This window comes from Rhinatrema bivittatum, chromosome 8 (assembly GCF_901001135.1).
Source record: "Rhinatrema bivittatum chromosome 8, aRhiBiv1.1, whole genome shotgun sequence".
NCBI classification, from domain to species: Eukaryota; Metazoa; Chordata; class Amphibia; order Gymnophiona; family Rhinatrematidae; genus Rhinatrema; species Rhinatrema bivittatum.
This window is the reverse complement of record NC_042622.1, coordinates 142,107,546-142,120,172: the sequence shown is the minus strand read 5'-3', so window position 1 is coordinate 142,120,172 and position 12,627 is coordinate 142,107,546. Positions and strand designations below refer to the sequence as shown.

Below are 12,627 nucleotides of genomic sequence, written 5' to 3'. Positions count from 1 at the left end.
TAGTCAGAGAAAACATAATATCATCTGCAAATAAAGTGATTTTGAAGGTTTGATGTGCAAAGGTAAAACCCGAAATCGCCATGTTTTCCCTTATGGTGATTGCCAGGAGTTCTAGAAAGAGTGCAAACGATAGTGGTGACAGTGGACAGCCTTGCCTAGTGCCACGGCACACTTGGAATCGATCTGAGTAACCCCCATTGATTTTTAAGCATGCCCTGGGATTGGTGTATAAGCTATTTATCCAAGTACAGAAATAAGATCCAAAGCCCATCTTCTGAAGAACCCTGAAGAGAAATGGCCAGTGTACCATATCGAATGCTTTTTCTGCGTCGATAGAGAGAAAAATGGATTCTTTCTGGTGCTTATGCGTCCACCACATCAGATCTATCAGTTTGTGCAAATTGTCCCCAGCCAAGTGCCCTGGCATAAAGCCTGCCTGATCTTATTTATTTATTTATTTATGTATTTATTGAAGGCTTTTATATACCGACTTTCTTGATACAAATCAAATCAACTCGGTTTACATCGAACTAAGCAGTAAATATAGATAACCAATCAACAAGAGACAATTTAAGAAGCATAAAGTTACATTATAACAAGGATGCCTTAACTGGGAGTAGGAAATAAAGAGGGAGAACGAAGATAAATACTATATACAAGTGAGGGAAGGCAAGAAGCCGACCTCTTAATAGCTGGAGAACATGATTTGGTGAATTGTTTATTTACATGAATGAGTGAGGAACAGTTCTAAATCAGGCTGTGGAGCTTGAAGTGGGGAAGGCTCGGCAGAACAGCCATGTCTTTAATTTATTTTTAAAAGTTAGTAGACAGGTTTCTTGTCTGAGTTCCGGGGGCATGGTGTTCCAGATAGAAGGGGCTGCAGTGGAGAATGACCGATCTCTGATGTTTGAGTGGTACACTGCTTTGATTGGAGGTACATATAAGGATCCCTTATAGGCATCCCTTAAGGGTCTGGCTGTCGAGTGTAATTTGAGAGGGTGAAGTAGATCAAGAGGGGTCTGATGGTGGATATTTTTATGGATGATAGTGAGGGATTTATGAAGAATCCTGAAGCTTACTGGGAGCCAGTGAAGATCTTTTAGAATGGGGGAGATATGCTCTCTCCGATTGGTATTTGTCAAGATTCTCGCCGCTGCATTTTGGAGCAACTGGAGAGGTTTTATAGTAGAGGCAGGTAGACCTAGCAAAATGGAATTGCAATAGTCGATCTTGGAGAACAGAATGGCTTGGAGGACGGATCTGATATCGTAATAGAATAGGAGGGGTTTGAGTTTTTTGAGTACTTGTAGCTTGTAGAAGCACTCTTTTGTGATGTGTTTTATGAAAAGCTTTAGGTTAAAGTGACTGTCAATTAAGACTCCAAGATCTCTGGCGTGGGATATTTGTATATTAGATTGCGGTTGGTGAAGGAAGGAATTGCCTTCTGGAGTGATTAGTAAAAGTTCTGTCTTGGAAGTGTTGAGCACCAGATTGAGGTTTGAAAGGTGATGGTTGATCATATGTAGGTGGGAGTTCCATAACCTGATTGTAGAGTCTATCGAGTTGGATACAGGAAGTAAAATTTGAACATCGTCTGCGTATATATAGAATTTAAGTTTGAGATTTGCGAGTAGGTGACAGAGAGGGAGTATGTAAATATTAAACAGGGTGGGTGATAAGGAGGAGCCCTGGGGGACCCCGAATGGTGCATTTGTGAGAGAGGATTCCTTGTTTTTGATTTTTACCTTATAGCCTCTATTGCTGAGGAAGGAATCGAACCAACTTAGAGCTGAACCTGCAATTCCTATGTCTGCTAGGCGCTTTAGAAGAATTTTATGATTTACAGTATCGAAGGCTGCAGAGATGTCAAGGAGAGCTAAGAGGAAAGACTGTCCTTTATCAAAGCTTTATCAAAGACTTTGTCCTTTATCTTGGTGTGTTAACTCCGAAATGAAACAATTCATGCGGGCTCCTAATATTTTTGCGAGAATTTTAAGATCAAGATTTATTAGCGATATGGGCCTGTATGATCCACAGACAGCTGGGTCCCTTCCAGGTTTCAACAGCATGGTTATCCCCGTTATATTGTAGTTATGAGCCAAAGATCCCCCATTTCGTAAGTAATTATATACCGTTTGAAGGTAAGTCACAATATCGGGAGTGAATTGTTTATAGAATTTAGCCGTGAGGCCATCAGGACCCGGGGATTTTCCGATCTTTAGTGTTTTTATGGCATGAAGGATTTCGACAGTCGAGATCTCTTCATCTAATCTATCCTGTGCTGCCTTTGTCAAAGTAGCATATCCCCTCAAGATACAGATCAATATCTGATTGATTAATATTTGTGTCAGAGGCATATAACATACTATAGAATTCCAAAAAGCACCTACGAATATCAGTATTATTAGTAAGGATATCTCCTTTATCATTTTTTATTTTGGCTATGGTATTCTGGTAAGTAATTTGTTTGAGCTTGCGGGCTAAGATACGGCCTGCCTTGTTTCCCCCCTCAAAATATGCCTGTTTAACAATATTCAGTGAATAAGTACTGTTCTCCCCACCCAGTCTCCCAGTCCCTGCTGCCCCAACAAGAACTTCAGGCAAGCATCTTCCTGTGCTTCTTACAAGCACAAAAATAAGATAAAATTCATCAAAAAATCCCACAACAGATAACTGTATTTTAACAGGTTTTTCACTTTCATATGGAGATTTCTTTTAAAGAATTTAGTTCAATTGGAAAATGTAAATGACACTCAGGTCTATATTCAAATATTTTATCTGGCAAACGTTTGGAGAGACCAAAAGCGCAAATAAGTTCTTTTTTGGTCACGATTCAAAAATTGTATTTTATTTATTTTCAACTCGGCTACTCCTTTTAATAAAACACAGTGTACACTGTGTTTTATTAAAAGGCTACTCTGTGTTTTATTAAAAGGCTATACTCTGTTTTATTAAAAGGAGTAGCTGAGTTGAAAATAAATAAAATACAATTTTTGAATCGTGACCAAAAAAGAACTTATTTGCGCTTTTGGTGTATACACTATGTGTGCTGAGTGCAATTCTCGCTCCAGTCTGACATTAAACTTTTGGAGAGAGCCAGATAAACTCAGAGGTTTACTTTTTATCATCTGCTTTCTGGCTAAATTTTGTCTGGGCAAATTGTTCCTTAAACAGATTTTACCCACACAATAAAAGCCGGCACTGGGGATAGTTTCACTTTGTCTGAGCAGCAGTTTCCCAGATTAAGAAACACCTTTGGGACTGGATGGACCTTTTTATCTCATGGGGAGATGAGGGGCCATATTAACTTACTCAAGAGGAATCTTTTGCCCCGGCTACTTTATTTGTTTCACAACATCCCAGGCCGTGTGTATCAGTCTGTATTTACATCCTTGAATGGTCAAATAGGCAGCTGTAAATGTCATAATATAGTAGCTCATATTAAAGGTCTGATTTTCAAAAACATTTACACGCTTAAAAATGGGTTTTACACGTGTAAATGCACTTTACATGTGTAAGTGGGCTTTTGAAAATTGTTACTATATATGCCATTGAATTGCTACAATAGTATCGGGCCGATTCAGTAAAGTCCACGGGAGAGCGGGCGAACGTCTGCTCTCCCGGCGCGCACACAGGCCACTCGCCTGTGCGCACGATTCTGTATTTAAATGAGGCCTGGTGGTAGAAACAGGCAAAAGGAGGCGCTAGGGACACTAGCGCGTCCCTAGCACCTCCTTTTGGCCCGGAGCAGCGGCTGTCAGCGGGTTTGACAGCCAACGCTCAATTTTGCCGGCGTCGGTTCTCAAGCCCGCTGACAGCCACGGGCTCGGAAACCAGACGCCGGCAAAATTGAGCATCCGGTTTTCGACCCGACAGCCGCGGGCCGACTTCAAATTTTTTTTTTATTTTTATTTTTTTACCCTTCGGGACCTCCGACTTAATATCGCCATGATAGTAAGTCGGAAGGTGCACAGAAAAGCAGTTTTTACTGCTTTTCTGTGTACTTTCCCGGTGCCCTACCTTTGGGTAGGCACTAATTTCTGAAAGCAAAATGTGCGGCTTGGCTGCACAGTTTGTTTTCTGAATCGCACGGGAATACCTAATAGGGCCATCAACATCTTTAGTGTTTTTATGGCATGAAGGATTTCGACAGTCGAGATCTCTTCATCTAATCTATCCTGTGCGTGTCCAATGGCGGGTTTACTTGAGTAAGTCCTTTGAAAATTCACCTGTAAGTTGGCTACTTTATATACACCTTGACAGGGGGGTATGGGTCTTCCAGATGTGCATAGTTATTATTGGGCTGCTCAGATCACTTGTTTTAGAGATTGGTTTGATATTCTCACGGATGTGAGTCCTTGGGCTGAGGAGTGGTTGACGCAGCCTAACAGGTGAACCTAGTAGGCCCATGCTAACAGCAGGTGGACTCAATCTTACTAGGACTGGTTCTAGGGCTTCACCTAAACCAGCCCCAAACGGGGCTGGTTTGGCAGGTCTTAGGCAAGAGTCCTGTAAGGAGTGGTCAGAGAAAGTCAAGTAGCAAGCAGAGGTCAGGGCAGCCGAGGTTGGAGCAGGTGTGCAATCAGGCAATATCGAGGTCCAGGCTGAAGTTGGGGCAGGTGAGTCATCAGGGTCTGAGGCCAGGGTCAAACCAGGAATCAGTCAGAGACAGACAGACAAGACAAAGACACTGAGAAAACCAAAGCATGGCAGGAATTAGCAGGACAAGGTAAGAACATGGCAAGACAAGGAGGCAAGATAAGGTAAAGAAAGGCAGGGAGAACACTAACAACATGCACTGCAATGCAGGAGGACCTGTTGCTAAGGCGCCAACTGGGAGCAGGACTAGGGTTTAGATACTCAGTTGGTGCCGCTGTCATCACAGCATGACGCAGCAGGTTTCCCATCATGGAGCCAGTAAGATTTGGTGCGCCGTGCACGCACGCACCTAGGGGAATCACTGGGGAAAGGCAGCATGGCAGTGTCCTTGTCATTGGGGGACCTGTGGTAAAGATGAATATGTTGAATCGAGATGGAGTAGGCAGGAAGTAACAAGAGATGGCGATAAATCTGCTGACTGCATTATGATGTAAGTGGGTGATAATATGGAGCTAAGGATAAATATGTTGTATCAGAGATGGAGTAGGCGGGAGGTAACAAGAGATGGCAATATATCTGCTGTCTGTAATATGATCTAGGTGGGTGGTAATATAGAGGTAAGGATGAATATGTTGTATCAGAGATGGAGTAGGTGGGTGGTAACATGGAGGCAGTGAAGTATTTATTATGGTTTGCTGTGTTTTATGTTCATTTATTATTGTTTTTAATGTATGTACATCGCTTTGGACATTTTTATTGTAAAAATTGGAAGGCGATTAACAAATTTTTGTAAATAAATAAAATAAATCTCAGGAAGCCAGACTGTGCATACAGTGCAGCACCACAGAAATACATTTCCTCCTGTACTGAGCAAAACAGAAAGATATTAGAGGAGTATATCCTAAAAGTTAGTATGTTGCAAAAAAATCCCTATAAAAGCTAAGGGGCGGATTTTAAAAGGAGCGCGAATAGCCTACTTTTGTTTGCGCTCCAGGCGCAAACAAAAGTACGCTGGATTTTAGTAGATACACGCGGAGCCGCGCGTATCTGCTAAAAACCTGGATCGGCGCGCGCAAGGCTATGGATTTTGTATAGCCGGCGCGCGCCAAGCCGCGCAGCCTACCCCGTTCCCTCCAAGGCCGCTCCGAAATCGGAGCGGCCTCGGAGGGAACTTTCCTTTGCCCTCCCCTCACCTTCCCCTCCCTTCCCCTACCTAACCCACCCGCCCAGCCCTGTCTAAACCCCCCCCTTACCTTTGTCGGGGGATTTACGCCTCCCTCCGGGAGGCGTAAATCCCCGCGCGCCAGCGGGCCTCTTGCGTGCCGGGCCGCAACCTGGGGGCGGGTACGGAGGGCGCGGCCACGCCCCCGGACCGCCCCGGGCCGTAGCCACGCCCCCATACCCGCCCCCAAAACGCTGCCGACACGCCCCCGAAACGCCGCGACGACCGGGCCCGCCCCCGACACGCCCCCCTCGGAGAACCCCGGGACTTACGCGAGTCCCGGGGCTCTGCGCGCGCCGGTAGGCCTATGTAAAATAGGCTTCCTGGCGCGCAGGGCCCTGCTCGCCTAAATCCACCCGGTTTTGGGCGGATTTAGGCGAGCAGGGCTCTGAAAATCCGCCCCTTAATGTTCTAGGGGAAATGGAGATGTGGGGCACTCATGAAGTGTCTTGAGACATGGACCCTGTGTGCCCATAGCTGGTGACACCCCTGCCCATCTCAAAAAAAGATATGGTGGAACTACAGAATGTAGACAGCAGGGCAACAAAAATTATAACAGGAATGAAATGGCTCCCTTTTGAAAAAAGACCAAACAGGTTTGGGCTCTTCAGCTTAGAGAACATAAGAACATAAGAAATTGCCATGCTGGGTCAGACCAAGGGTCCATCAAGCCCAGCATCCTGTTTCCAACAGAGGCCAAACTAGGCCACAAGAACCTGGCAAGTACCCAAAAACTAAGAAGATCCCATGCTACTGATGCCAGTAATAGCAGAGGCCATTCCTTAGATTAACTTGGTTAATAGCAGTTAATTGGACTTCTTCTCCAAAAACTTATCCAAACCTTTTTTAAACCCAGCTACACTAACTGCACCAACCACATCCTTTGGCAACAAATTCCAGAGCTTAATTGTGAGTGAAAAATAATTTTCTCTGATTAGTGTTAAATATGCCCCATGCCAACTTTCTGGAATGCCCCCCCTAGTCCTTCTATTATCCAAAAGTGTAAATAACCGATTCACATCTACTCGTTCAAGACCTCTCATGATCTTAAAGACCTCTATCATATCCCCCCTCAGCCGTCTCTTCTCCAAGCTGAACAGCCCTAACCTCTTCAGCCTTTCCTCATAGGGGAGCAGTTCCACCCCCTTTATCATTTTGGTCGCCCTTCTCTGTACCTTCTCCATCGCAACTATATCTTTTTTGAGGTGCGGCGACCAGAATTGTACACAGTATTCATGGAGCAATACAGAGGCATTATGACATTTTCTGTTTTGTTAACCACTCCCTTCCTAATAATTCCTAACATTCTGTTTGCTTTTTTGACTGCTGCAGCACACTAAACCGATGATTTCAAAGTATTATCCACTGAGATGACTGAGAGGGGATATGATAGAGACTTATTAAATCCTGAGTGGGGTATACGAGTTTATAGAGAACACATTTACCTTTTCAAATAGTAGTAAGATTAGGAGACACTACATAAATCAAACAGGTAGCAGATTTAAAACATATTGGTTAAAGTATTTGTTGTCAGAGGATGTGGTCAAGGCATCTAGCATAGCCGGGTTTAAAAATGGGTATGGACAAATTCCTGAAGGAAAAGTCAATAAACAATTATTAGATTGTAGAAACCCATTGCTTATTCCTGGGCATGAGCAACAAGGAATTGGATTATTCTTTAGGATTTGCTGGGTACTTCCTAATGACTCGAATTGGCCTCTGTTGAAGATAGGATGCTGGGCTTGATGGACCTTTGGCCTGATTCAGTGTGCCACATCTTATGTTTTTAAGAAAAAGTGACTTGCCCCAAGGTCACACACAGTCAGTGGCAGAGCTGTGATAACTCAGAAGATCTGCTATCTTATAGTTCAGACTCTAACTAACCCTCTTTATTGCCCATCTGCTAGTGACTAGCAAATCAAACCACAATATAAAATGTCCCGTATGTGTAATACAGCTTTGTCCTCCTCCTTCATTCCCAACAGATAAGCAACCCAAGGCACAGTCCATTTCTGTGGAGCCTGAGGCATGGAGCATGGAGACCCACCTCAGGCCGTTCCTCCACCACCACTGCTGCTCTGGCCCTACCCTGAGGAAGCTGGTGTCTGGCATTGTCACAGCCGTTTGTATAGCAGGATCCTGGACGGGCGCCATGCACATGGCAAAGGTCACCCTCAGCAGCCTGGATGCTCCCTTTTTCGTGACCTGGTTTGCTGCCAACTGCAACTGTTTGTTTTTCCTACTGTACTTTGCTGGGCATGTGATGAGCACTGGTCGGAGGCTGGCAATGTTGAAGAAATTCAGGTGAGACTGGCGTGGAAGAGAGCTAACGCTACAATCACTGTACATCCAAGTCTTCCTTGGAAACCTTCACTACAAATGGTAGAGGAACAAAAACTAGGTTTCTTTAAAGTTAAAGTTTGAGTGCCTTATTATTGTTTTGACGTCCACAAAGATTTGACCATTCTTTTAAGAAAAGACAAGTAGTCATATCCTACTGGCTTGTGGGCAGTGTGCAAGCTGAAGAGCCACCAGAAGGCTTTAGGTCATCAAGCTGGGCTGGTCTTAAATTTACCCTAAGTGCATGCATGGACTTGTAGTTCAGATTTCCTTAAGAGAAGCAGGAATGATGAGGCCATAGATGCACTGGGGGTAAAAGAGTGGCCTGGGACCATGTTGTGCAAATCACTCTTTTAGGTCCTCTTTTACTGGCAAGTTCCCCTCTCCAGGGATAGCAGTGCTTTCCTCAGTGAGGAGGGCTGCATGCCAAAGATCCTTGTCAAGAGGATCGCCCCCTTCTGCTGCCTGTGGACACAGACCAATTACTTCTACTTCCTGGCATTGAGAAAGATCAGCACCACAGATGCAGCTGTCCTATTCTGTTGCAGCAAAGCTTTCGTCTTCCTGCTGTCCTGGATAGCACTGAAGGACCGATTCATGGGAGTGAGGGTAAGGGTAACAAGCTTGTCTGGTTAAATGTGTGCACTGCCAGTGCACCTCAGTCCTGACCCACAGCACACCTTGCAGTTCCAGTACTGAGACACATGCACAAAATTGCCAATTCACCTCACTTCTACCCTACAGCACCCCCTGCTATTCCAGTACTGAAACCCCAAACAAGCACACTTACACAGCTCTTCCCATGCACCTCAATCCTGCCCTGTAGTACATCTTGCTAATCCAGTACTGAGACCCACACACACATAGCTCTGCCAGCGCGCCTCAGTCCTGTTCTGCTATTCCAGTACTGAGATTCACACACACACACACACACACACACACACACACACACACACACACACACACACACACACTGCAACACCCTCTGCTGTTCCAGTACTGAGATCTTTACATCTCTCTCTCATTTCAGATTGTGGCAACCATCCTTTCTATCACTGGCATTGTCATGATGTCCTATGCTGATGGCTTCCATAGCGACTCCATCTTGGGTGTGGCACTGGCTGTGGCAGCTGCCTCCACATTTGCCCTGTACAAGGTAAAAACGTGATTTATAATCTCAGCCCCTGGTGGAACTCACGCCAAATTACAGCACTTATGGCTAGTCCTGCCTAAAGCGTTTGCATTTTATTCTCAGTTCTGTTCACCTTACATCCACGGCCATCCATTGTGCACACTTCCGCCTTTCATATAACCTCTTCCTGTGCTCAGGCTTAGGACTGTAAGCTTTTCAGGTAGGGGGGTGGCAGCAGATACCGATTTGCATTTGTACCGATGGTGGAAGAGATGGATCAAGTCATCAGAGATGGACTGGACTAGTCTTGAGGTTAACCCACTGCATCTCTGGATTTGTTCCAGTTTCTAAGTCAGGTGGGAACGGCAGCAGAGGCACAACCAGTACTGTCCCAGTTCACTCCTGATAACCCAGAAATGAATGATAACCCTCTGGGTTGAGGGGAACTGCACTTTTTTGCTGGGGATCAGGCAGAGTGTGACCTGACCTATGCCTGCCTTTGTCCTCTTTCCCAGGTGCTCTTTAAGGTACTGATTGGGGTGGTGACCTTTGGGTAGGCCTCAGTCTTCCTCACAGTGCTGGGGGCTTTCAATGCTTTCTTCCTGTCTTGGGGGCCCTTCATCCTCTACCTCACCAGGGCAGAAGTCTGGCCTCCCGCCTGTGATGTGCCCTGGGACCGACTTTGTGGCCTAGCAGTTCTCTTCTTCGGTATGTGAAGTTGGAAAATGCACTGCGAACCCCTCTTCTCTGCACCCCCTGAAATCTCTAGGGTCTCCCCTTCCAAAGAACTTCCTACATGGCCTTGGAATTGTACAAAGTCAGAATGAATTCTGGAGCCTGCTGGCTTCATCTATCGTCTGGTCACCCATAGCAATCAGGCTCGCTCCAGGCTCTTAAGGAGTCACCCTCATATCAATAGGATTAGTCTGGGGTTATACAAAATTTCCCTGCTTCCCCCTTTCCTCCCCCCCCCCCCCCCCAAATGCACTTTACAGGATAATGGGGAGCAATTTTCAAAATTGTGCGGGCAGGTGGATTTTGCACCAGCTCTCAAAGAGAAAGTACATGCACACTTGCCCTTTGAAAACTGCCCAAAGAAAAAGTACCTGCAGAGATTTGCTTTTGCTTTTTCTGTGGGTACAAATAGCTCTTTGAACCGGATAAATAACCATTTACATGGGTAAAAGGTTTTTCAAAATTGCCTTCAGTACGTCAGAGATGGACACGCAGTCACCCTGGGAGGGTGGATGCCCCGGCAGCACATTATTGATATCACATGTGGGGGCCCCTGCTGTTCTCTCAGATATCACAAAATCTTCTTGGAGTCTTTGACATGTTCTTTATTCTTAGGAATTTGTCAGTTACAGCAACTAGATGCAGAAATAAAGGCAACAGAAAGCAGAAGCAGAGAGAAAATTTTTTTAAAAAACGTCTTTGTGTACCATCTTATAAACGGACAAATCACATGTACATATTATCTCATTATTATGATTGTCCAAACTTGATAACAAGAGCACGTTAGCTCCACCCATATCCGGTGACATCGCCACATTGATTAGATATTGATTGCAAACTGATATCATCCTCTTATATTCAGTCTCTAGTGCCATCTAATGGATGCAAGCAAGCTCACACAGCAAATTCATTGGAACAAATCCTTTTTAACCTGCCCAGACCTTGATATGAGACATCAAATTATTCTCTTACATTTTTGGCACATCTGGCCTTCTCCTCACTAGTTTCCTCCCTACTCATGATCAGTGTTTTTCTGCAACTCAAGTGTCTCATCTCTACTAAATGATCAAGTTATTCCTTTTGGTCCTGTCTTTCCAATCTTCAAGGATCTGCTGAGCACTGGTAGTGATGCCTCTTTGGTTATCAAAAACCTTTACCAGTCTGTACTACGGGAGATCCCAGCATCGTTTCACAGAAGGGGAGACCCCTCCAATCTTTGCAGTACCTGGTCACAACAGTGTTCACTTGTGCTTCCCTTTCTTGAAGACATGAAAGCTTTCAAGGAAGAGGGGTACAGGAATGTCACATTGCGGTGATTATCTCGTGCGTGTACACAGTGACAGCTGGTCCATGGCGACTGTGATGTCGTAATTGGCATTTGTGACACCGTTCCCAGCCAGACCACGCTTCTTCTCCCCGCACCCCAAGGGGCTCAGCAGTAGAGAGGAAAATGGTTCAGGCCTGCCTGAAAAATGTTTTAAAATAACAGCATAAAACTTTTTTTTTCAGCATAGGGCATGCATGCGTTTGGTTTTTTTTTTTTAAGTTTATGCAGAACAAGTGCTTTTGTATAATACTGATTCCCTGTCTTGCCCTTCTTTCTGATAGCGTTCAACCTCTTGGTGAACTTTGGCGTGCCCTTCACTTATTCAACCGCTGCATCATTGGGCATCTTTCTGAGTCCGGCGGCAAGTGCTGGTGAGAAAAGTGACAAATGAAAGGAAGTGGAAAGGGCCAGGGGTGCGATGGAGGTTCAACCAGTGGAGAGTGAGGAAAGGGTTAGTACCGCCAATGGCGCAGAGCTCAAAAGAATTCACCGAATTGGGTAAATCATGAGAATATTTTGACTCTGACAGCTGCTAGGAACTTCCGAACATATTGAGAGTCAAATTTGTGAGTAGGGGGAAGTAGACTGTGCACTGACTTTAGTCCAAGCCGTGAATATTCTGCATTGTGCTCACCATTTCAGACTAGAGCCATGCTTATTAACATTCAGAAAAAGGCTTAAGACTTGGCTATTTAAACAAGCCTTTCCCGAGTCTAATATCCATTGACAGACCATTGCTGCACATTGTAAATAATTTACTTCTGTATAATTTCTTTAATTATTGTCTCCTTCCTCCACCAGTTCTAGCAACCCTGTTGTATTGTAACTTTATTGTTTCTTATGCACTTGTTATATGTACGAAGTTACTGCACCCCCTGTTATCTGTAAACCGTATCCCGATCTTGGTATGTCCCTGTGTGGTGTAGATTACTTTGGGCTTACCAAGGAAAGAAACTTAGAAATAAAATGTCTAGCATACATGGGAATCCCTCAGGGCATTAGCACTGATTGGTTTTAACCTTCTACCATTTTCATTTTGAATAGCAAGATTCTATCTTAAACACCTATTCCATGTTATCATAGAATAAGAGGGAATGGGAAGAGACCTAAAATTAAGAGCGAGCTGGAAGGAACCTTGGAAGGTCATCTGCACCATCCTCTGCCTTTAACTGATGATCTGGTAGAGATTTGGATTTGCTAGCTTCAAAGACAATTGCTTTTAAAATTGAAATGTTCTTGTATTTAAAATTTTTTTTCTTAATTTTTCTCTCA

At 44.5% G+C, this 12,627-nt stretch overlaps 1 pseudogene; it reads left to right on the top strand.

Moving 5' to 3' along the window:
* The first annotated feature begins 855 nt into the window (after window positions 1-855).
* On the top strand, window positions 856-11,746 carry LOC115097577 (annotated as a pseudogene).
* Window positions 11,747-12,627: the final 881 nt, after the last annotated feature.